At 32.3% G+C, this 25,681-nt stretch overlaps 1 protein-coding gene across 1 annotated transcript in view; it reads left to right on the top strand.

Moving 5' to 3' along the window:
* LOC144443661 (sodium/potassium/calcium exchanger 2-like) overlaps positions 1 to 25,681 on the top strand; it is an 83,866-nt gene that overhangs the window by 48,807 nt on the left and 9,378 nt on the right. The window lies entirely within an intron of this gene.

Genomic DNA, 25,681 nt, shown 5'->3' with positions numbered 1-25,681 from the left:
GATTTTCAATCATGGTTGGTAATATAATTTGTTGGTGATATAATTTGCTTATTATAAGTATGCAGTAATCTCTAAATTAGTAAATTTGAATGAAAATTCTTTTTTTTTTCAAATCACTGAAAAAAGGGCTAGGAGAAACGAGATATGGAGAAAGCATCACAGCTTACAATTTACAAATATTATGATATTGTAACTTTAAATCTTAGAATTTCAATAAGAGCTGTTTTCTTGCAAAAAGATGAAAAATATATTCAGAATAATAGTCAAGGAAGAAATGAAAAATTAGAGATCTGTAATTTAGGAATTTTTTATGAAATTATAATGGCATAAATCTTGAATAGCTAAAGGAAAGTTTTCAGGCAGGACTATTGTGGAGAGATGAGAAATCTCCATGTTCAGGCAGACTATTGCGGAGAGATGAGAAATCTCCATAAAAACATAGAAATTGTCAATGGCAATGTATCTAAAATATTACAATGTAATAAAGTTTTTAAAAAAGGAACAAAAAAGAAACTTTTTTTTTGTTACAAAAAAGTCCATAAATCCTGTCAGAAGTCTGAAGGTAGAACATCATTAGATGGGTTAGACAAGTTGTTCTAGAATATATGTTATTTCCCAATATTTTTCTTTGTTCAGCCAAGGGAAATACGAGTGACCTAAGGGGCCTTTGTGGCTATGAATCACTAGACGAGTAGTGACAACCCTTGTGTCACTAGTGTATTCTGGCTGAATGAAGAAATATATTGGAGAATAACATAATTATACCAGTGCCAGTAATATCAAAGAAGAATCAGGGAAAGTAATGTCAATTTTGAATGTTTTGAACGTTTTGAATATAGCAGAACCAGTGACGTAGACACATGTTGTCGTGGCATAGACACACGTTGTCATGATATAGAATGACCAGAGTATATACCATATTTTTTGTTCAACTCGGCTCGTGCATGGTATAATATATGTTATTGGAGTCTTCTACATTATATGTTAGCTTACGGAAGAAGTATTACTTTATACTAGTCACACTATTTGAAAGCTATTAGTCCTGTCAAGGATATAGTCATTGTAACCAAGGCAACCGCATCCTCAAAGGTGATGAATTCCTATTGATGCTATTGTTACCTTCAGCAAATATGATATGCGTACACGTTTCATGCAATGCCAATTTACAGTGTCTCTTTCAAAGTGTTATGAAAGGAAGGCGGTGTAAGATAAAGTATTTTTTCTGAGCAACTTGCAGGGGGAGCTGCACTGGTTCTTACGTATGGTTTAAATAACTGAAAGACTAGTACCACAGAAAATGGAAACAGGATATGTTTATCTGTTTTCAAACATGATACATGAATTACTAAAATCTAAATTAGATTATCAATTATCCCATAATTATTACCATCATACATGTAATTATAAATAACAATGTAAAAATCAATGTGAAATAACACATACCAAGTCCTTGTTTGTAACTCAATAAATTGCAAAAAGGTGCAAAAAAGTGTAAAAAGTTTGTTTTTGTACAGGATCGTTATTATTAAAGGATTTCAGCACTACGCATTTCTTTTAAACATGTATCCGTATATTTGCCTTTGTGCACATTGAACATCTGGGCTTTTAGAAGTCAATGTGTGATTGCCAGAAGGTGTTTTATTTTTGTACAAACTTTACCTTTAGCTTTGACTTTTTTGTTCGATAAATGAAACCATGTATGGTGCAGTTATGATGATTAAAAGACTTCAGAAAAAATCTCTAGATTGTATTCTTGTCTAAAGTATTCTTGTGTATCAGATGTTTAGAAAATTTGTAATAGCAAGATTTTGTCCAATTAAGCTACACTCACTGTCAACAAGGTCACTTTCTGGGCCAGGTATGGTGCATAGAATGATGTTGTACACCATTATTGCCTATAGGTAAACTTGTACGTGAAGCTGTTTTTTTTGACGGCAGTTCATGGTGAAAAGTCAAATAGGATTCAAATCTGATATTTAAGTTATACTTCTAACAGTCAGAGAATGGCAAATACATGACATATCAGTGTACATACTGTAAAACTGTAAATCTTTGCTAAAGACTTATTTTCGCTTTTTTCACTTGAAAACAAAATGCAAAAATAAGTAGTAATTAAAATGCCTTCTTATACAAGAACAATGCACAAGTCTGGTAATAAGTAAAAATTAGTCTTTGAGAACCAGCTGACGATTGTAAAATTATAAAATTTCCTAGTAGTGAAAATATCTAGATTTCTGATGGCATATATGTGTATACATGGTGTTTAGTCAAATATTATTCAAATCTAATACTAGTATACCTCCAACAGTCAGCGAATGGAAAATATGTGACATATCCTTGTACATACTAGTATATTGATGCTGATTTCATATCTTGTTGAAGTCCAACTCATATTACAATTCTGTTATTATGATAATGTAAATAGCACCAAACTTTAAAATCTCAACCTTCTATTCTATTCAATGGTGCTTTCTTTTAAAAACAAAAAGCTCCAGGTGTTGTTATTTATATAGGTTGAATAGTAGAGTATTAGTACAAATAATGTCTTAAGTATTTTCAGAACTATTGGTTGTCAAAAATTTAGCCTGTCCACAGCGCAAATCTGTGATTCCAATTTGCTCTTTAGTATCTGTTTGTGCTATAGAATCAGTATCAGCTCTTTAATTTAACCTTGTTACTGTTATGAGAATACATGTTGAGACAAATACTAATTGTTAATATGTGTCAATGTTAACTTCTGTGATATTTCAGTGATTTTCTAGATGTTTTCAAAACATTGTGAGTTTAATTAATTCAATTGAACATCAATGCTTCATTTGTTAAGTTTTCTTGCCAATGTCATTTCTTGTGTACATGGCTTAATAAATAAATACTGAATAAATAATATAAGTAATATTAAACATACATGACTTCATTTGAATAATCAAATAGGCTAGCATAGTGTTGCATCACTCCCCATTGCAATCAATTTGTTGAACTATGTGGATATTTTAATATTCAATAACTGGTTGACACTGATACTAGTACATGTACAGGTGGATAACGAAGAATGAAGCGAAATCACAGATACATGATATAGGTAGTCTAGCTAATTCTGGTTTAGATTAGTTTATTTAAATAAAAACAAGTAATATTACTAGTACTATGTTTTAGTACTAAAATGTAAAGTTTTACATTTCAATTTAGCGTTTTATAGAATATCAAAAATATTCAATTCTTGAAGAACCTCTCCCAAGAATTCAATAATAAGATTGTAAAAGTGTTGAGGTGTGATTTACTAAAATTTCAACAGAGTTGTCATTTAATGTACTAGGCACTTTCACTTGCAGAACCCTAAGCGTGTACTAATTTTGCTGACATTTAGCAATCTCAGAATAAACTGTACGACGTCAGGTGTGATGACCCTTCACTAGTAGCTAGATAGCGAGTCTATAAAAAGGTATTCCTATTCAGTAGCTTTTATCCAATATTAGTTGTAGTGAAGACTTTACAACAGGATTATGGGATTTATTGTAAAAAATATGTCATTTCTGCTGTTAATCGTTTTCTTCTAAATATGGTGTTTAACAGGTCTCCTTTGACGATTTGCAATAACCCCCCAAGAGTATTTTTGAAAATGTTTTTATTTATAACATGTATATGTATTACATTTTATGAATTGTGATTCATTCGTGGCTCATTCAAACATTGTATTGAACATTTCCCTGTATCATTTATACAAATGTGTTTGAAATATTTGTTGAGAAAATTGATAATAACCCATTATAGAGACAACTTAAAATATTTACATATGGAGAATTGAATTGAATCGAATTATTTTCATTCAAGAATAGATTTGGTGGAAGTGAAAAAATAAATTATGTACAATGTTACAACATCATTTAGAAGTTTTAAATGATCAAATAAATATTTTATTTTAAATCTTATTCTGCTGATAATGGGTTAAAGTGGCCATATGGATGAGAATTTGGTATTTATTTTGGATTTTTATTTGATAAAACAGCTTCACCATGTTTTTCTACTTGAAAAAATAATGCAAAATAACATATACCAAGTCCATGTTTATAACTCAATACATTGCAAAAAGATGCAAAAAGTGTAAAAAGTTTGTTATTGTACGTACAATAACAAACATTTTACACATTGTTTAATGTTTTGCCGTTTATTGAGATGTGAACATGGACTTGGTATATGTTATTTCACATTATTTTTTCAAGTAGAAAAACATGGTGAAGCTGTTTTATCAAATAAAAATCCAAAATAAATACCAAATTCTCATCCATATGGCCACTTTAAAATTGTTCCAGCTTTCTAAAATTTGTTCTGGAACATTCATGCAAGTTTCAGAACAAGTTATTTTTATAATAATAATAATAACAATATTTCATCCTAAAATATGTTTTTACGAGTTTAGTTGAAAGTTTTGTTCTTTGCTTGTTTTTGTTTGACTTTTGTTTCAAATGTAAGAAGGAGGCATGACTTCTAAATTGTCATGGTAAGTAACATGTATAATGGACTGATCAGTGTCTTAAAAGATATCATTTTTTTTGCTATGGGTCAAATGTGAAAATTAGTCTTCTTGTTAACAGTAGAGGAATACCAAACTGTGGTGCATTACAAAAAATTGTGTATTTCAGTCAAAATGACTTAGGAGGCACATTGGTAGGGGTGTTGAGAGAATGAAGATCGACTTCTTGTAAAGAGATTGGGGAACACCAAACTGTGGTGCATTACAAGAAATTGTGTGCGTCATCCAAAATGACTTATGGGGCACGTTGGTAGGGGTGTTAAAAGAATGAAGATAGATTTCATGTAAAGAGATTGGGGAACACTAAATTTTGGTGCATTACAAGAAATTTTGTATCGCATCAGTGGTGCATCAATGACTTAGGGAACACGTTGGGTAGGGGTGTTAAAAGAACGACTCAGAGAGTTCGAATGTTTGGGTATATGTATGGTATATGTCATGTACATTACCATATTTAATACTTCTTGTTGAAAAATTATAACAATTTGAGTTGCTTCCCGCAGCGTCACTTTTATTTAATGGTATACCGTTTTATGATTCACTCGATATCTATCAGGAAATATTTCATTTGGAAGAAGAATATCAGCAATTCCATTTCAATTGAGATGATATGTCAATAATTCTAATCACAGGCATGTTCACAGCCTTCAACTGATAACTTATCTATTTCTAACTTCAATACCAATACTGAAAGATGACTTTAAGCAATGCTATGACGAAGAGATAGTCTCAGTTGACGTAAAGAGTAATGGAACAATTTATCATTGAAAGTACCAGGGTAATAAAATCCTGAAAGGTGTTATTTTAGCTTTTATAGCTTCATTTTAGTAGGATACTGATCAGTTTTGTACACCAAGCTGTGAAGGAATATTTACAGTGTAATGGTGTATCTTATTTCTTGTACCAGTAGAGGCAGTATCATTGCTATCATTGATGTATGCACAGTTTCTAGTTACAGTCTTTCAAAAAGCAGAATATAAGATCTGGATTTTCAACTTCAATATGTATAGTTACTAAATGTATTAGCTATTGTTGTATAGTCGTATCATAAACTCATCTTGTAGACATATAAGATGTCATGTACGTCAGTAGTTGACTACAAAGGCGCAAGACCTACAAGCTACCAGAATGGAATAACCAAAGCCATTTTCAATATTTCTGAATTCATCTGTTGTTTAAACCTCGATCGCCACATGGAAATATAATGTATGTTTTGTACATCATTGTTGAGTTTAATAGATTGAAAATTAACAGACACAAACTAACTGTAGGTTTGAGGAAAGAACAAACAATGCCAATAAGTTTAACCCTTTTCAAAAATTATCAAAACAAAATTTTGATATCAGGTCTTTTTCAGAGAGCTGGTTTATTAGTTAGTCTGTACTGGCTATCTCACGTCCACAAGTGTTTAGTTACATGTTGGCTAGTTCATGGTACTGTTATTGTGTTTATTAATATTAATACAGCACACATGTGGCAAGTTTGTCGGGTGAAAACATTTTCAAATCATCATACCACTAGCAATTGCTAGTGACTGTAAAACACATAAAAATGAATGAAAAAAATAAAGAAATGTTTAATTATTAATAAACCTATTGTTGTTAAAGCATTTATATGGCAAACTCTCTTTGAGGATTTTGAAAGTCAAGGCTATCTTGACCTGGGCCCTAAGGCAACTTATATAAAGTTATCAAAATACTAGTAGCTGAAGCCTGTCACTATAAGGAGCTTGAAACCATAAAATCTGATCTGTAGTAACTTACTTCCTGTCTTCAAAGAAAATGATTTACCTAGCCAAGGGGAATCTAGTAAGTCATTCAGCTGTTTACAGTATAGAAGATGCCGCATGTTGCTCATATTAACAATAAAATAATACCAGGGCGAAAATTTACGTGCACATATGAACGATATTAGTGTAAAATTCTATATGAAATCTTTTGATCAATAAAAAGCAGGTGAAGAAGACACCTAACATGTTATAGCATCTTAAATAAAACTAAACTAAAGTTAAAAGTGAATTTTGTTTTTACACAATAGAGTATTATTGATATGCAGATTTATTCAAATATGCAAATTATATGCTGGGTAAATGTCAAAACGTTACGTTGATATATGAAAGATATGGAGATGTCAGAATCTGTATTATGATATAGAAATCAGCTGATATGCAAATAGCTTATTTTGCATAATTTGTTATTCACAGTTTATCATGTTTACACACACTGAGTTGTAATTAATGCTGAATAATGATATGGAGAAGTTGCAGTCAGTGTATAATTTTTGTATATAATCATTTATTCAGATTTACAATTTATTTCTTTAAAATTTGATGAATGCAGACTGAATACTCTTAAGATTATTACTAATATAAGGCTTTGACCATGTAATATTGATTGCACACGTGTCGAGAATATTAGACAGCACTATGTATGCAGAATGTATTGTTACTGCTTAAAAGTCTTATTGGTAGTGTAAACAAGTAATAAAACGTATGTCTCCATTCATGCTTATCCAACTCCTACCTCAGTAATGATTTCCTAGACATATCCCTTGTCACAGTGAATTTTACCGGGATTGCAAAACTCAAAGGGATTTATCGAGTTGAATGATGTGGATTTTTACTCAAGTAGAGAACTTGGAAATTGCAATCAAACGAATTTGTTTATGGGTATAATTGTTTTGAAGGTATCGTATAGCAGAATTAATTTCTGAAATTGCCCATGTGTAAAATATTAAAATGTATAATTTGAAATAAGTCTGTATGTAGCATATGGAAATGATGAGATTTAGGAAGTGCAATACGGTACAGAATATATGTAATACTTTCATGTGAATATTCAATTTATGAACACCAGACTAATCTTATAAGCTTCTCAGGAATAAGTTCATCAGTAATTTTTGTGTCAGCAATACACAGCTGGGCCAATCTGTCCTCTGTAACCCGTCCATTGGTTCACTGAATAATGAGCTGTAATTTAACAATCTTAGTTCCTAATCAGACTTTTCTACATGCTCATGTATGCATTCATAGCTGTGTCATACTGCATACACTTTTTGCATCCTCATAATTATGATGTTTATGCTAATGAGCACTCATTAATATGCATGTACATTATTCACTATGCTGTGAAGCAGATTTATGTTATTAAACCCGTAAATTATGCACTGTACAGTGGAGCATGTTTATGCTAATAAGCACTCATTAATATGTATGTACAATATTTACTTGAGAGGAGCTGACTTATGCTAATTATAAGCACTCGTTCATATACATGACATTCACTGTGGAGTGGAGCAGATTTATGCTAATAAGCACTGATTAATATACACTTTTCACTGCAGTGGAGCAGGATTATGGTAATAAGCATTCATTAAATATACATGTAAATTATTCATTGTACTGTGGAGCAGATTTATGCTAATACATACTAATTGGAGAATGGTTAATACAAATATGCACTTATTAATATACATGACATTTACTGAGCAGTTGAGCAAGTTATGCTAATAAGCACTCATTAATATACATGATACATTGTGCTAACTACTTACTATTCATTGTAAAAGATTTAGCAGATTTATGACAAGTTAACAAAAGACTCATAGGTTTATGATAGTGGCACTTAATTTATTATATCCACAATTTTTGGAAACATATATCCTATGGTGATATCAGTAATTTTAATCTCCATTTATTCATGTTTTGGTTAGATGCCTTTGGTTATTTAGTGTGACTAGGTTTTTCATGTTAGTCTTGGGTTTAAAAATTGTCTGATTTAATGTGCTCAACTTTTTCAGTAGTTTTGAAATGCCTTTGGCATAAATGGATTACTTGTACATTGATGATAAGATAAAGCATGCTTTGATGCCGTCTTCATACAATGTATGATTGATGACGTAGGAGATGGCCTTTGTGGAATGAATGAAGCTTATGACAAACCAGGGACGTTTATGGTTTTGGTAGCAATGTACTCCCCATGGAGCGAGTCTTAATTTTAGGTCTCCCATTGGTTGGATATGTCTGTCGGGTGTTTATTCGACTCTGCCACTGGAATTGACATTGCCCCAGGGATCTTCCCACAGAGAAGTTGAAAGGCATGTGATAGAGGGACCGTGTTTAAACATAAATGATATGTATTTTGTAGATTTCTGACTGTTTGGAAAGAATATGTTTGTTAAGGGCAAAAGTACGTTTTTGCATTTTGACCGGGGTTCCCTAGTATTTGTTGCAGACATAAATGCTGAAATAATTGAGAGTGTCTGACACTTTCATCTATCTAACAATTTTTGGAGCCAAAATAGAACTTTTCCATTAATAATCTTATATATATTAGGAGCCAAAATTTTACTTTTGTCGTATCTCACTTTAATACTAAATGCTTTCATTTCTTGTCTTGTCAGATAGTACATATATCTCCAAGAGCTTTTGCGTATAATGTTTCAATCCCATTTATTTCTCAAAAAAGAAGTTGCTAGCGAATTCAAAAATTATTTGATTTGATTTTGCGTGGTGTTGGTTTACCCCATGCAAAATGATATGTTGAAAGGTAATATGAAACTTGAAGACTTGAAATGATATCGAACGCAGGAGGAATGACACGTGACAAAAATGATGCAAACATATCAGAAAAATGTAATAAGACTTCAAAAATGTAAAGAGAAGAAGGATAAGAATGAAACCAATAATTTAAATAATGAAAGTCTCTGTAATAACTGAGAGAGTATGATATTTCACCAGACCCTAACTGACATTTTGATTTTTCAAATTCCCACTATTGTTCCCAGTCTACGCTGACTCCTATGTCAAACTGGTCTCAAATGGCATTCCTGTATACAGCATGATTAGTCGAATACATAATAAGACGTACATGCCATCAGGTCACATGGTGAATCCATAATTAGGTGTCATCATGGAAATATGACCCTTCAACCTCACGCCGATCATTACGTATGTCGTATTCTATTCAAAATTACGCCAACATTTTGCATACGTTATGCGTATGGCTGAGCATGATTTAATACCAGTTGGGGAGTCAGAGTAGACTTGGAACGATCGAAAATTCAGAAAATCAAAATGTCAGTTAGGATAGTGGAATAGTGTAGTATCGATAGTCGTTCAAGTCTACAGGTAGGCTAGTTCATGGTACAAGCACAACCAATTCCCTGCTCGGCCAAGATCTTATGTTGACGTTGAAAATGAGAAAGAGAGTGATTTTTATTTTGACAGAAAGATTTAGGAAAAAAGTCAAGGTCCTGTCAACTCTTGTAGAAGAAGCATGTTGACAAAGGAAAGTGAACAGAAAATGATGAGATAGATGGGAGATAATAAGAATAAACAGCTGGTGAAGGTTTCAGCTGATCAGTGATACCCTAAGGACTATGTACACACTCCACACAGCTATGCAATAGGGGATTCCACTCAAACCATCACTTGGACTGTACCAGTCTTGAAGTGTTACATGTACAAAATTAAAACATACAAAATCCTATACACTGATTGAAGTTTACATTTCAAAATTACCGTTTCTCAGAATCGAACTGATAAATTTGTGTAGATGACGAAGCAAGATATATGTTCCCATGGCAACTACTGGTTATAAGTAGGTGAAGATGTTGATAAGATAAGATAGTAAAAAGTAGAGGTGAAGTGAAATGAATAAAACAGCGATAGAGATAGTTTGTCAGCGTAGGCAGTGAGCGTGATAAGATTTTTACTCTTAGTACTAGTATTCCCCTTTTGTGCAAATCACTTTCATAAACTGTGAACTCAAGGTATTTGCTTACTTTAATCTCCAAATATTTATAAAAAAAAATAAAGCTCTGCTTGTCATTCAAGACATCGGTGACATGAAAACAGACTTCATATTGCAGAAGCATTCATATATTCTAGGTTATGGTGTACTAAACATTTCTCGTCATAACAGCAATTTTTTTCAAAGAGAATCCAATTTTTCACTGACAGCATTGTCAGGGATTGTTTTTGTCATACTGACTTTGAAAAAAAAAATATGCACAAAGATTATGTAGGACAGGTGAAAAAGTTTATAGCATAATGTTAAAACCAGTAGACTAAAATATAATTTTGTCGTGTTCATTTTTTAAAATATTGATAAGGATAGTGAAAGCCAAAGTTGCCAGTTTCGCTACTTAACTTCGTAAGGCCTAAAGAACAATTGCTTGGTTCCGGTTACCCAACCCCGCCGAGTTTTTTATACTGAACATAACCTTTTTTTTACGTACCTGTATTCAAGAAAAAAATAATAAAATTGTGAGAATTGAGAAGTCTCACAAGAAATATTGGATGCGAGGAAACTGACATCAACTTAAAAAAGACAATATAAAACTGTTCTTCCCATCTGTGATGGCTGTACATCTGATTAGAAGAAACCAATAACACACAGACCTTATGGAAAACAAAGGAAAACATACATGTAACTACCTGAACTAGACACTTATATATGAAAAAATAAATATATGAAAAAAATATACCTACCCACCTATTCTAAGATTGAGCATAATCAGAACCACACATTTTTTTTATTAGGCCTAGTGAATATCAAAATGCTAGTGCTGTCAACTTTCCTCTGCAGCACCATGTATGGTTTGCGATTTCAAATTTCAGGTAAATATGATAGAAATCTGCAACTGGAACATTTTTTGAAAAAATGTTGTTAGATATACTGATTTACTGGATGTATTGTACAATCTGAACAGTATTGAATCACCTGTGGGTGAACGTATTTGTGTAGTTGTATACATAATATGGTACAATAAGTCCAATCAAATCAATTTTTTGGGTCCCCACTTTAAAAGCAGTGCCCAAATCGATTCTGATTTCAAACTTGTTGCTGTACTATTTATTGATGCAGTCAACCCTTTCATTAACTTGAATATATAATATCTTATTATGGACATTTAAAAAATTTTCAGTGAATATTTTGTCGGTTATCTGATCGAGAAAATACTACTCCAGTTACAGCTCTTGTAGGTTTAAAAATAATTTATGACAAATAATATTTGTGCGAAATTATGCTAATGATCCTATCATGTAGAACAATAAATACTCATTTATGAAACTATTAGACTTTTATTAAACATTTGTAAAACAGTACGTATCACACTTTAAACTGTGTATACTTCTGTATAAACATAGCTATGTCTATTTACATTGTGTGTTTGGATTGAAACAATTTTGAACTGAAATTCCAAAAAAAAAAAAAATCTGAAATTCCATTGCAGTTCCATTCTATTGGTGAAATCAGATATTCACTGGTTGTTTGCTAAAGTAAGCTGTTCCTTTTCTGTGAATTATTACTCTGGTAATTGAGCCTTCGGTTTACTAACATAGACACAAACTAAAACTGTTGTCACAACATGTTGATACGACAGTGAAAAGCTATTGAATGGATGTTGGTTTAATTATAGTCTCAGTAGGGAGGCGTCCATGCAGAGTTTTATTGACAGAGTTCCACGAACTTGTAATGTGTTGTTTTGGGACTTCCAACGTTTACACTATCTTGTTCACAGGGTGATTAGAATTGCACAACAGAGGAACCGCTATCACCCAATTGTGTATTAAATCTTGATACCGCACTGAAGAACAATAAATTTAGTTTGCGCTATCTTAGTAAACCAAAGGCTCGATAATTACCAGAGTCGTAATAGAAAAAACAAAACATGGACTGACAATAAAATTACTAGAATTTTATGCTGTTTTACAGGAATTGTCTTAATTGACATAAAATTATTGCAACTCTTCCCAGTGTATTTTGTATTTAGTTTTATAGGACTTAGGGTGAGTAGGCAGGGGTGAAGGCTTAAGTACCATCACAATTCGGCATGGTCACAGGAAAAAACTAGATGCATCCGCATAATTTTGATTGTCACAAATTGTGAATGACTTTTTTCTCCATCGGTTTGACAGCATTCTGTTTATGAATAAAGTCATAATCTCCATCGATGTTTAATGTACAATGAATGAAATAAAACAGGAAGCAAATAATCTAGATAAAATTTAACTCAAAAGGATTAAAAAACTCTGCTTCTCATCTGGTTAGCACAACGTGTAAAGTTAGAAAGAATAATTTTTGTCGAGATTTTAGTATAAAATGAAAGTTATATTTCTGGAAATCACATTTGTTTCATGATTAATCTAGAGTGATATGCAAATAACAAGTTGTTATATGACCAATCATGAATGAGATTTGTTTTATGCAAATTTACAATTGTGGTATAACCAATCAGGATCAGGAGTGAGATTAATTTATGCAGATTATACAAATTGCTGTATGACCAATCAGGAGTGAGATATGCTTTATGCCAATCCTACTTAGCAAATGTGACTTGCCTCAGCTGACAGACATGAAATCAAGATGTATTCTTTTTGATAAATTACACATTTGAAAAGAGGCCATCGATACTAAATCATAGATACTGTACTTTCATAGCCCTGAAGTCATCAGATAAATGTCAAGTCAAACACATAAAATGTTTGATAAATATTATGAAATTAAAATATGATGATTTTATGACTTCCCATTATTTTTGTGCATTTGTTCCCCAACAAAGTATTAATGGATGTCAAATGATCTTTAATTCCATTCCCCCTCCCCTCCAAAAAAAAGGGGGGGGGGGGGAGGAAGGATAATTTTATTTAATAATTTCCAACCACTCAAAAGTTTGAATTCTATTTCCCCTACCACTTTGGTAGAACTTCAAAGCAGTAGGTCAAGGTATTTATTGAAAAATTTGATATTAATGTTGCTCAGACCAGAATAGAAATGAAGGTACATTTAAAAAGAATAGATGTTCTTTGTCATCTAAACAATGTTCTAAAATGCATGCAATTTTTGGATTTGTATCTTTTTCAATAATGCTATGATCTGCAATTTTCATTTCCAAGTTTTGAAAATATTCAGATGATGTTCAAAAATATGGAAATAAAAATTGGTATAATATTAATAATAGTCAATGTTACATAGACATGTCACCTCAAATATGGATATCATTGTAAAGGGTAAGGAAAGGGATAACTTGTCAAATTATTTGACAAGACCCCCCCCCCCCCCCCCCCAATAACACAAAATAGCTTTGAAACAAAAAGATCTTCCGAAAAGAAAAAGCTATGAACTAAAAGGTCTATGCAGTGATTAATGCGACATTACTGAATCCATTGGAAACAAGTGGATTAGTGTTGTACACTAGATACAACATAGTATGTGAATTATATTTTATCCTTAGGCATCTGGTTTTTTGTATTTTTAGAAACTTGATCAATCATTGAACCAATTATAAATTAACTGCTTAATCATTCTTTTTCCATTTCGATTTGACTGCCTTCAAATCTCCCGTCAGCTCTAATCATTCCGTTTTTTTTAATCTAAAAAAATAAAGCAACCTATTTCATATGAGATGCTTTTTCTATTGTTTGCTTTGATAAACAGCCTGCCCTTTCATATCACTTTGATGAGGCAATCAATAATAATGATATATGGCCCTAACAATACTGAATGCGGTTGCTAGGATACCAGGGAAGCTAGGAGGAAAAGATGAACTTGACAATAATTGGAACAAGGGAGAAGTGTATGACCTTAATTTAGGTGTTTAGAGATGTGGAGAAAAACCATTAATTTGACAAGGAGACAGACAATGGCGAGTTATTCATCTCGAAGTCGGACAAGGAGTGCAATATCCTGTCAAACAGGGAAATATTAACATCCTTCATATTGCAACTTTAATCATATCGGAGCTCAGACAAATTAATGTTTAAAAGTAAACAGATCGATTTGTACAGTGTATTGCAAATGTCTTGACAGAAATAACTGTAATAATGGCCTGACAAGCTTTGTTGCTCACATTGAAATGTTAATTTGCTTCATTCACATCATTTTAGAGCGCAGACGAGAGATAAATTTTGGTCTTCAACATAAATGTATGTTTCATGTATACTTATTCAGTGTTATCAGAGACAAATTCCAGATAAAAAAAATCATGTCTTTCATATAATTATTTAGTTTGGAAAATAGTGACTTTGGGGTCATCTGCATGTTGAGTTTACTGTCTATTTAATATATATAAAAAAAAATATCTGGATTTTAGGTCATATTGTACATAGGCAAGATGTGAACTAATTTCAGTTGAACCAGCATGAGTTTTTTTTTTGTGGGAAATGAAATGAAACGAATGTTGTCAAATGTATGTAGCATTGTATTTTCTGCATGGCTTACTGTCAGGCGACACACTTCTGTCACGCTACAGAAAAAGTAGGGATGGTGAGAATTATAAAGTGTCATAGGAAAGTGTGTCACGTTGAATCATTATAAAATCTGTGGGTACAAACATAGATGTTGGAGAGAGGACTCCAATATCTATAGTACAAAGCAGCTAGAATTTCCAACTTACATTTCATACGTATGCATGCTCATTTAGGGAAACTGAAAATCCAAACAAAATAATAAAACTTGTAGTGCAGTCATGATGATCAAATAGTTAAGACTGGTTAGCTTAGAATCTGCAATTTGTTGGTTCCAGCCTAGCTTCTGCCATTTGTTTTCTGAATAGCTAAAGTCCTTGGACAAAATTTGAAACACGGTTATGTCCGAGGCAACCCAGTCGGATAAATGGGGACCTGGTAGGACAGTGGTTACTTTGTGAGGGATCTCTAATCCTTTATGGATAGCATGCTTTCCCGGGGAGGTGAGAAAGTATCAATATAGGGCCATGATTGTGCCACTATAGGCCCCACACCAGGCGTAATAATTAGAACGTGCTCAGAGCACAATGTACCTGGGAAAGTAGGCAATATGAATACGGGTAGTAGGCCTTATACTGGAAACCCAGATATTTTCACAACTACAAAACCTTGCAATTTTACAGTCTTCAGCAAGTTTTCAAAGACCAATTTTCTCTAATTACCAGACTGGTACATTGTGTTCATGTACAAGAAGGTATTTTTAGTCACTACTTATTTTTGTGTTTTCATTTTCCAGCGAAATTAGCGAAAATAAGTTTACAGTATCTGTTCAGCCAGTCAGTCAGGACTAATAATCTGTTCAGTGAACTTATCCACATAACCAAATTTTATTTTTTGCCAAATTCTTGATAATGACATTCAGACTTGAATACTTAGGTACGAGTATTTTCCAGTGATTGCATCTCATCTTCTGATCAGTCTCCGTGGTGATACCACAGCATGTAATATTTCCATTGACTGTGTTCATCTGACAAGATAACTGATTAAAAATGACCTTTAATATTAGATTATCATTTGAAAATGTCTCCTGCCTTGTAACGTTCAATTGAATCAAACGACAAAAAACATAATACCGCTGTGTAGATTTGATATCGGTTAATATGAATTGTAAATTAATTAGAGTCCTGAACCTCTTTGGACACATTGAGACCTTGACCTTCAGAAAGGAACGACCTTGACCTTTGCAAGAAAAGACAGTGAAGAAGGCTAGAAAATTAAAAAAAATTGGTAGAAATTTTGTGATTAATTTTGTTCATCGTTCGTTATCTTGAATTTTTGAAAATTGAATTTTAATAATTAAAGCCTGACATAAGCTTTCTTCGTATATCATCGACATCTTATCGCAGTTTTGGAAGATTCCCATCCCATTCTCCTTTGTCTCAAATACTTCTCATCTCTGTAAGTGGAATTTTGTCAATTGTACACGTTTAAGTACATCACTACAACAACAATAATTTGCGTATTTATTAAATTTAATGACAAAGACTGACAAATTCTCATAAATAATTTATTTCTAACCAACATTAATTTTAAAGATCACATTTCTGAGTACAATGATTATGTTGTTATTTTACCTTTCGTCTTTTCATCAGTAAAGCACCCAACTTTACTTTACCAGGAGTTACTTACACTCCTTAAAAGTCTTCAAAGTCTGCGGTAAGAATTAGAAACGTAGGGGAAAGGAAATTAGCAATATATCAGTTCTGAATTTTGTTTCTCAGGTAAATTCTTTCATGACGAAAAATCTGCAACATTAGACCATGATTGAATACTGATGTGTTTTAGGATTTTATAGAAAATATCTAACTGTATACAAGAAGTGTGTCGCTTGCAATGTAGTATTTTATATAATCTCCCAGTATTCTGAATGAGTGCTACGTCATCGAGGACGAATGATTCCCCTCATGTCGGCCATATCCCTCCGAGCCGATAGGCGATACAGACATAGGAGAATCATGAGTCCGAGATGATGTAGCACGAACGAGAAATACTAAATCATATTAGCCTTTGCTCCGTTGTTACTATTTTTCTGAAAAAGTCGGAATAATTTAGCAAATATCCGGACAGTAGATTGACTTTCCGGCAAATAGTTCTGATTTCTAAGAATGTCTTTATATCTTATCTGTTTACTACTGTTCAGCAGAGTATGAAATGCATAGCTGGTCACACAATACATTTCAATGAATCACTATTTATGGAACAGTTGATGTTTCCATCGTATCAACTCATAGAGGAATTAGCAGTCAATCTGGAAATGTTTTTTTGAGTTTTTATGAAATCTCAGGGGCAAATCTCAGTAATTTGATTTTCTGCAAGGAAAAAAAGGATATCAATAGTAAAGCTAATCAGGTTATGAAATGTGAAAGCTGTTATTGTGAGCAATGCCAAGTTGTGTGTTGTACTGGTGAACATGAGGTTTTTTTGACATTCCGTTTATAGTTTACATAAACATCTGAAAAAAATCCTGAAAAATCATTATAACTGTTATATAGGTCACATAAATTGTAAAAATGAAAAAAAAATGCTAAAATATGAACACCGTTGTAATCATAGTTCATGTTGTGTGGTTCTCCTCCCAAGAACCAAAAACTGAGAAAAACTCCATTATTATAACTAAATTAATCAAATCATTTTCAAGCACCCTCTCTGTTTACAAGGTCTTTTTGCAAGGTTTTCCAACCTTGTAAATAGCAAGGAGTAAATCTTGTAAGATCCATGCATTTTACAAAAACACAAAAAACTTACTATGGTTTTATTAGTTTTATTCACTAATTAACCAATGACAAAGTAGCATATAGTTTGCCAGGTATCGCTCAAAAGTTAGGATTTTTTTCATTAAAGAATATTTATTATTCTGTCATTGTTAACACTTTTAATTTTTACACCTTGATTTTGAAAAAAAATTTGATAGTTCAGTCGAGAACATATAATGTGAATGTGTTTCTACTTCTGAAAGATTTCAATCAGAAATAAAGTTTAGTATACTACATGAACAGAATGTCTTCACTTCAAAATAGTGAATTCTCACATTTTGTAAAAAAAAATGGATTTTAAGAGTTACTGTGACACAAAAATATAACACAATAAGGACTATATATTAGTGTCAGGAAATATTTAGATCGTCAGAGATTTTCAGTTAAACTCAAATTTTTGGCCAAAAATTCACTTCCCGCCAAAACTTATGCAGTCTGCCTAATAATAAACATTGTTCCCCAGCCAAAACTTAGTCATTCTATTGGCTGAATATAGGTTCTTTTTCATAAGATCATGAGCACAGTCGCAGAATCGACCAGTAATGAAAATCATGCCTCTTGTTTGCAGTTGCATATTGCCATCAAGATGATGAACTTTACTTCAGATTATCTACAGGCAAAGTAAAAAGTTATGATTATAAATTTTTTTGAAATTTTTGACAGAGAGTTAGATCAATGAAAACAGTAACTAAATAAAATCAGTACTTTATTTCAAAACATATTTATAAAATGAACTGTTTTTTGATGAGTGGCGCCATAAATTTGATAAAATCTGTAATACTATATCAAATTTTCGTAGTAAAAGTGATACTGCCAAAAGCTCTGAAATTACAGCTCATGTGAAAAATAAACTTAGTATACATTGTTGATATTAATTCATTGTTGGAAGATAAATCACTACAGGTCAAGGAGAGATTAGTATTATAGAAAGAGCATCACAATCAGATGTACAGGAACTGTTTCCATGGAAATAATACACCCTCCAAAAAAAGTAACAGGAAGAAGGATGAAGACTCTCAATGACTGAATACTTCCTTGTTTTGTGAAATTTTTATTTTTATAAATAACATTCTAAGAAAAGTCATCACTTGTGTGGCTCATGAATATTCATGACAATGTTTCTGTTCACTGATTTGTGATATTAGTGGAGAATTATTCTGGTCACAGTGTGTTCACGTGTGTATACATGAATTACGATGAAGGCCAGAAAAAAGATGAATCAGATGTGCTTTATAATACTTTAACAATTTCCTCTAATTTAAGATATTAAATAGTTTAAACTGTTAGTTCAAACGTAACGTATTTGAGAAATGTTTTTAAAACTCAAAATGTATGAAATGTTTGCACCACGTTTGATTGCATTCAAAGCACACATTACAATATATACTTGGTTTTTTTTTGGCACCAAACACTTATTGCAGAAAATCCAATGAAGAAATGTAGTTTTCTTAACGGATGCAATAAATATTCTATTCTATTCTATTCTATTCTATTCTATTCTATTCTATTCTATTCTATTCTATTCTCTATATACACCTGCAATGTATACAGTGGATGATTGAAAAGAGTATAGCTACCCCATGGAGAAAATTGCCTTGCAGTGTTCTTGTATGCACTTCACAAAGATGGAGTGTTTAGTTTTCACTAGCTAACACAAATATCTGTTTTTTCGATCAGACGTGGTGCGTTTCAGGGTATTTGATAGCTTAAGTCGATCAATATCCACCGAGGGAAATAGCTTTCAGATTAAAATCACAGTCTGGTCTGTACAACAAGAGGTGATTGATGACAACATGAGTGATAATTACAGGGGTCATTTACCATCATAGGGCTCTGATCTTTCCATTGGAAATCATTACAGGGGTCAATTGCCATCATGGGGCATTGACCTTTGTAGTCATAAAAGGCTAAGAGTTTGCACCTTAGGAATGGCCTCACTGCCAGATCATTTACAGTTGAATTAATCAATCAGGTTTTGTTGTTGGAATTAGTGCAGATGTTGTAACACATAGATGAGGCTTTACGTACTCTTGAGTTGCGCTCTGTGTTCTTATGGTAATCAGCAAGAATGGTTTTGATGTCTATTTCACTCCTCGTGATGAAATGTATCTAGTGAAGATGATACTCTAGTAACTTGAAATCTGGTGATGATGTTGTACGAAGGCAGAATAACTCAATAATGGAGCTTTTGCTGTAGCTATCTACAAATGATTTCCTATACTAGGAAGTGAATTTTTTAATGTAAAATTTTTGGAAACGTAATCGTTCTTGTATCACAACCAAGGTTTTAATTTTGAATTACTTACGAGTATTGTTTCACCTGTTCAGGTTGACAGGCTTTGGTTTACCACTAATTAGAACCCTTGGTGGTGATACAAGAACTAATTATTACTATGTTTTACTCACCTGATGCATGACTATTTGAGGATCTTGTAAATATGTTTTGATTAATATTCTTTTTTCTTCTGATTGTGGATCTTAGTTTACCCTAAGAATTGGGTGATTGGGGATTTTTGATTTTTGATTTTTGATAGGGAAATAAGGAATTCAAAACCCCCATACGCATGGATTCCAGACTAGAATATGATAGTCTTTGCATGCTATCACAAACTGGAAAATGCTGGAAATGGAATAAATTTGAGAAGAAATTATTTCAAATTAATTCAAATTTTATAGCGGAGACATGACTAAACTGAAATCAGATTGATTTCAAGTTAAAGTTTATAGAATTGTGTGGTGAATCGTGATAATTATTTGTAAATATTAAAGTTTTATAGTTTTATGGGATTTGTCGATATTAATTGGCACTCCATTGTGCACTGAGTATTAAGATTTTTATTGATATATAACTGCATAAAAATGCCAAAAATAAATACATGTGTTACATTCTGATAGTGTATTTCTCGAAGTCAATATTTGAGAAAATTTATAGTAATTATAATTGACTTTCTTATATGTAAATTTTAAATCTCAGAAAACTGAGATAAAATTCATATGGAGATAGTGTGATTCTTTTACTGCACTTCCTTAAAGCAGCACAAACTGAGTTTATAAGTTTTTTACTCAAGTGAAAATACTTCAAAATAAAACCATAGTCCAGTATAATGTAAATGTCGATGCATGCCTTCTATGATATTACAATTGTTGTGGCATTGTTAGAACAGTGGATTGTACTGTAGGGATTTCCTGAATATTTTTTGGTACATACCATAAATTACATCATCGGATCGTTTATGGGTTATATCTTAATACCAGGTTTGAGTTCAGTCAATTGCAAGTGATGGTTAAGTGTGCTTCAGTAAGTGCAATACTTTGAGTACCGTTTAAATATACAGCAAACACTACACTCAAAATGTATAAACTTGGCTTGTGCCCCTTTAATGACTACATTTTCTGTCAAAGATTTTTTTTCAAATTTTTGAGTCCATCTTTACAGACTTTAGTACCCTACTTGTGTACAAAAAAATTGTAGTTTTGTTGTGACTCTACAAAGAAGATGAAATATTCAACAGTAACAAAAAAAAGATGCCAAATTATTATGGTCCCATAGTCCCTATCTATTGCTCATCTTTCATTCCCAAATCCCAACAGTCTAGTATTACAGGATAAGGTCAGTTGGGAAAGTGTTTTAATCTAAACGGACAAATGTCATTTTCCAGACTTTGTGAGATAATTAGAGACAGCCCCTCAGAGACCATGTGAGTGATTGGAAATTTTGTAATAAATAACTCTTGTTTGCGTACTTAGTTGCCATAGGTAACAGGATGCTGTAGCAACGTATGCACAGTAACCACATAGCTGTTTGTACGTAGGCTTTTAATCATTACAATAGAGAAACATAGTGTTCATAGAATTGTGGTAAATGAAATGCATGTGTACAGTACAAGTCGTTCCAATTCAGTATCACATTAATAACGATTTAAAATTGGTCATGGAAATTGGCAAATATTTCATGTATGTTTGCCTGTAACTTGGGTAAATGTCACGGTAAAGGAACCCAATTACACTAGTCGAAGTAATTAGTCGATGCAAGATACGTACGTCTCTTGTACAATGAATTGTGTCTCATATAGCGTGCCAGTAGGAAATTTGGTAAAATGAACATTTTTTTTTGGCGAATTTTTTTTTATATTTGGCTACAACTGCTTCACATATATAAGGCATAGATTATTCAAATAGGAAAAATGGTTTTAAATTATGACATTGTGTTTTTGCTAATTTTGATCAAATAGTGATGATTTTATGTTGCTGTCTTATGTAGACTGGATATTAAAGTGAAATGCACCTTTGAAAAAAAAGTGTTTAAATTTTGCTCTTATTTTGTTCAAGAATACTCCAGCCCATTCTCAGTTCAAATCAAGAAAAAAAATCAGGAGTCGCCGTACAAATTTTTTTAATACAGGTCAAAATGATGTCAAAATGAAGCCATTTTTAATCCAAAATGGTCGCCATCCAAAATGGCCACCAAATACTTTTTAAAATTCTATGGGAAAGTGAAAGATGTCGATTTCCTTGAATCCAAGCCAGTGAAACCCAACAATTTTTTTACTATTTCAAAAGGACAAGAAGCAAGCTTTCATATGGTAAAGTTTAGAGAGATTCATGAATTTAATTTTTAGTGAATTCATCCCTGAAACACAAATTGCCAAATCAAACTAGAATTTATACACAACTCCCAAGCAACTGGTTTCCAAGGTAACAACACTGAAAGTATAATATCGTAAGAGTTCAGACAGCAAAATTCATGCTCCTTTAGTTTTGCAGATTATATCAACCAGTTATTTGTGAAACAAAAATAAACTAGGAAGATAGGCCTTTATGTCATGAAATAAACCCATATTACCTTTCACATTGCTATCACAATTTGTCTGTTTTTTGCTAACAAGACAAATAATTTCGTACATACCCGACCAATTTAATGGCAACATTTCTTGACATTTATAATTGCTCTCATCAAATTACAGAGACATGCAAACGTTTTGTTACAATCACTCCCATATTTCAACAAGAGAATTACTCCGTGAGAAAAATTCAAATGTGCATAAAGTCAAGTATAGCTAAGTTAATAATGAAATATAATACTTAATAAAAACTGGTAAATGTAGTAACTATTATCTCGGATCGTTATTTCTGCAGGCTATTTTGCTCTAAGAAATTTACTAAATATTTGAATAAGACAATCTACATTGATAGAACTAAAAATTGCCCTTAAGCTACTGACAACCAATCAAATTCATTCGATATATGACATCAATTGCTACCCAATCAAATTCATGCAATATACATGTATGATGCTAGGGGCAATTGAATATTTCATAAGGTTGTGATAACGTTGTTTTATCTTTGACAAACTATGCTCTGTCTTTTGTTGTGTTCTGGTGAGCTTTTCTTGCAGCAAATCAGACATTTGTGACTTTAGATAAAGAAAATACATCTCCCTTAAAATAGATGGCAACCCTAGTAATAATTACTTTGACTGGAAAGATCAAAATGTCATCCATTCATACAACTCTTTGATTATGAGTGTACGGCAAGATTTACTCTTATTTTTCTATTTTGATTGTCACGGACTTGATATGCAATTAATAGGCATTGAATAAGAGAACAAACTTGTATCTAGTAATGTATAATATAAAAAAAACCTGCAGTAGCTGCTATCTTTGTTACATTTTGCACATTGAAAAATGCACTAAACGTTAAAGTGGCCACAAGGATGAGGATTGAACATTTATTTTGGATTTTTAATTCATGAAACATTTTTATCGTGGCTTCCATCTTGAAAAATCAGTGTACACTGGCTTGATGTCTGTATGTAAACATGAATAAACATGCCAGACCATGTAATTATTTGTCAACAAATTGTAACTTCTGTGAGATATGCTTTGTAAAAAAGGCTAAACAGCACACACATACATCTACAAGTACAAGAAAATATACTTTTATTTTGAGCTTTCACCGACTAACTTTGCTTATGAAGGGATCATTGTATTTGTCTGTTTAAAAGTCAGAGCAAAAACCTTATAGGACACTCAGTAAAATAAACTTTGGATCGGTATTTTGGAATCAAATGCAACATTTTGATTCGTCTACTGCAGACTATTATTGCATGATATTTTGCATTCGTTTCCAATTTACTGTTCTAATATAACTATATTTTACTATTTATTGATTCTTCGAACCATTTAACAAATTGAATATATTCTCCAACCTCATATTATTTCAAAATTCGTCAGTTTTAACCAGGAAGTGTCTCAAAGTAGTAAAAAAAAAGATTTCATAACAAATATACGTGCCATAAGTTACAGTCTGCTGTGGTTGGAATATTTTCATAACCTTCCTGACACAGTGTAGTTTTCGTGACTTATACTTGGATTTTACTTTTTATGTGAGTGACTGTGAGTCCGCCATGTTTTTTTATGTACTCATTACAGGCTACATGTACTTTGACATTTGGCTCAGGTGTAGTCAAGAAAAAATGTCTGACAGATTGAATGATGTTATTATACTATCCGTGTTCTACAAAATGTCACTTTTTAAATCAGTCATAATAGAGTATATGCTATATGACGATTAAAAAGTCTGTGCCACAGAGTCTTACTAAGCCTTCAAGTTTATATAACTTACTACCATACCAGAGTGACTATAGGGTTTCAATTAGGCAGCACGATGTTTTTTACTACCAAACCAGAGTGACTTTAGAGTTTCAATTTTAATAGGCAGCACAATGTTTTTTACTACCAAACCAGAGTGACTATAGAGTTTCAATTAGGCAGCACAATGTTTTTTACTACCAAACCAGAGTGACTATAGAGTTTCAATTTAGGCAGCACAATGTTTTTTACTACCAAACCAGAGTGACTATAGAGTTTCAATTTAGGCAGCACAATGTTTTTTACTACCAAACTAGAGTGACTATAGAGTTTCAATTAGGTAGCACAATGTTTTTTACTACCAAACCAGAGTGACTATAGAGTTTCAATTTAGGCAGCACAATGTTTTTTACTACCAAGCCAGAGTGACTATAGAGTTTCAATTAGGCAGCACGATGTTTATTACTACCAAACCAGAGTGACTATAGAGTTTCAATTTAGGCAGCACAATGTTTTTTACTACCAAACCAGAGTGACTATAGAGTTTCAATTTAGGCAGCACGATGTTTATTACTACCAAACCAGAGTGACTATAGAGTTTCAATTAAACAGCACAATGTTTTTTACTACCAAACCAGAGTGACTATAGAGTTTCAATTTAGGCAGCACAATGTTTTTTACTACCAAACCAGAGTGACTAATACAGTTTCAATTAGGCAGCATGGTGTTTTTTACGTCTCGTTTTTGGTTACAAATTACAAAAACACAACATACAGACACTGATAGCGTGCAAGCATATAAAGTGATACATTTTATCTCACTGTGAACACAAATCAACATCACTGTCAGTTGAAACAAGGAAGATTGAAACATATAGATGTTTATTTGTGTTCACAGTGAGATAACATATATTATTTCATGTGTGCGTGCTATCAGGACCTGTATTTTGTTTGTGTAATGTGTAACAAAAAATATTATGTGAGATTTAACAAAATACGTGCCGCCGATTAGGGAACTTGCAATCCAGACTGAGCATGCTCAGATGCAAAGGAGTGTGGGATTATCTGTATCTAATAACTTATCTGGAGCTAACTGATGAAATAAACCTCCCACACTGGTCAGAGGGTAAATATGAACTGATTGTTTATGGTTATAAACAATGTAACAATATTGTTTACAATGCTAATTGATTAGCATTTCATTATCATTTCCCATGATGCAACATTCAACATGGCGGATTTGCAAGTTTCCTATTGAAACTCTATAATAGTCTTCCAGGTTGCAATGATTAGTCTTTCTAGTTTTTCACAAGAATGGAAATTTTATTCTTGCACTGAGCATATTCAAATTGTAAATATTTTTATTAAAAACAAGAAATACTACTAAATTCTGGACTTCAGATGTTTAAATAATATTTTTCCAACAATTTCATTAGCATAAGGATTCAGCTCTTTCAAGGTTTAATATTCCTAAAAAAATGCCAGCAATTTTGTATTTTTATTGGATCGAGAACATTTTATCTTAAATACGTTTTTTATCTTATTCTGATCCTAAGCAG

Source organism: Glandiceps talaboti, chromosome 12, assembly GCF_964340395.1.
Source record: "Glandiceps talaboti chromosome 12, keGlaTala1.1, whole genome shotgun sequence".
NCBI lineage: Eukaryota > Metazoa > Hemichordata > Enteropneusta > Spengelidae > Glandiceps > Glandiceps talaboti.
Note: the sequence above shows the minus strand (reverse complement) of the source record. Positions and strands in the feature narration are given on the sequence as shown.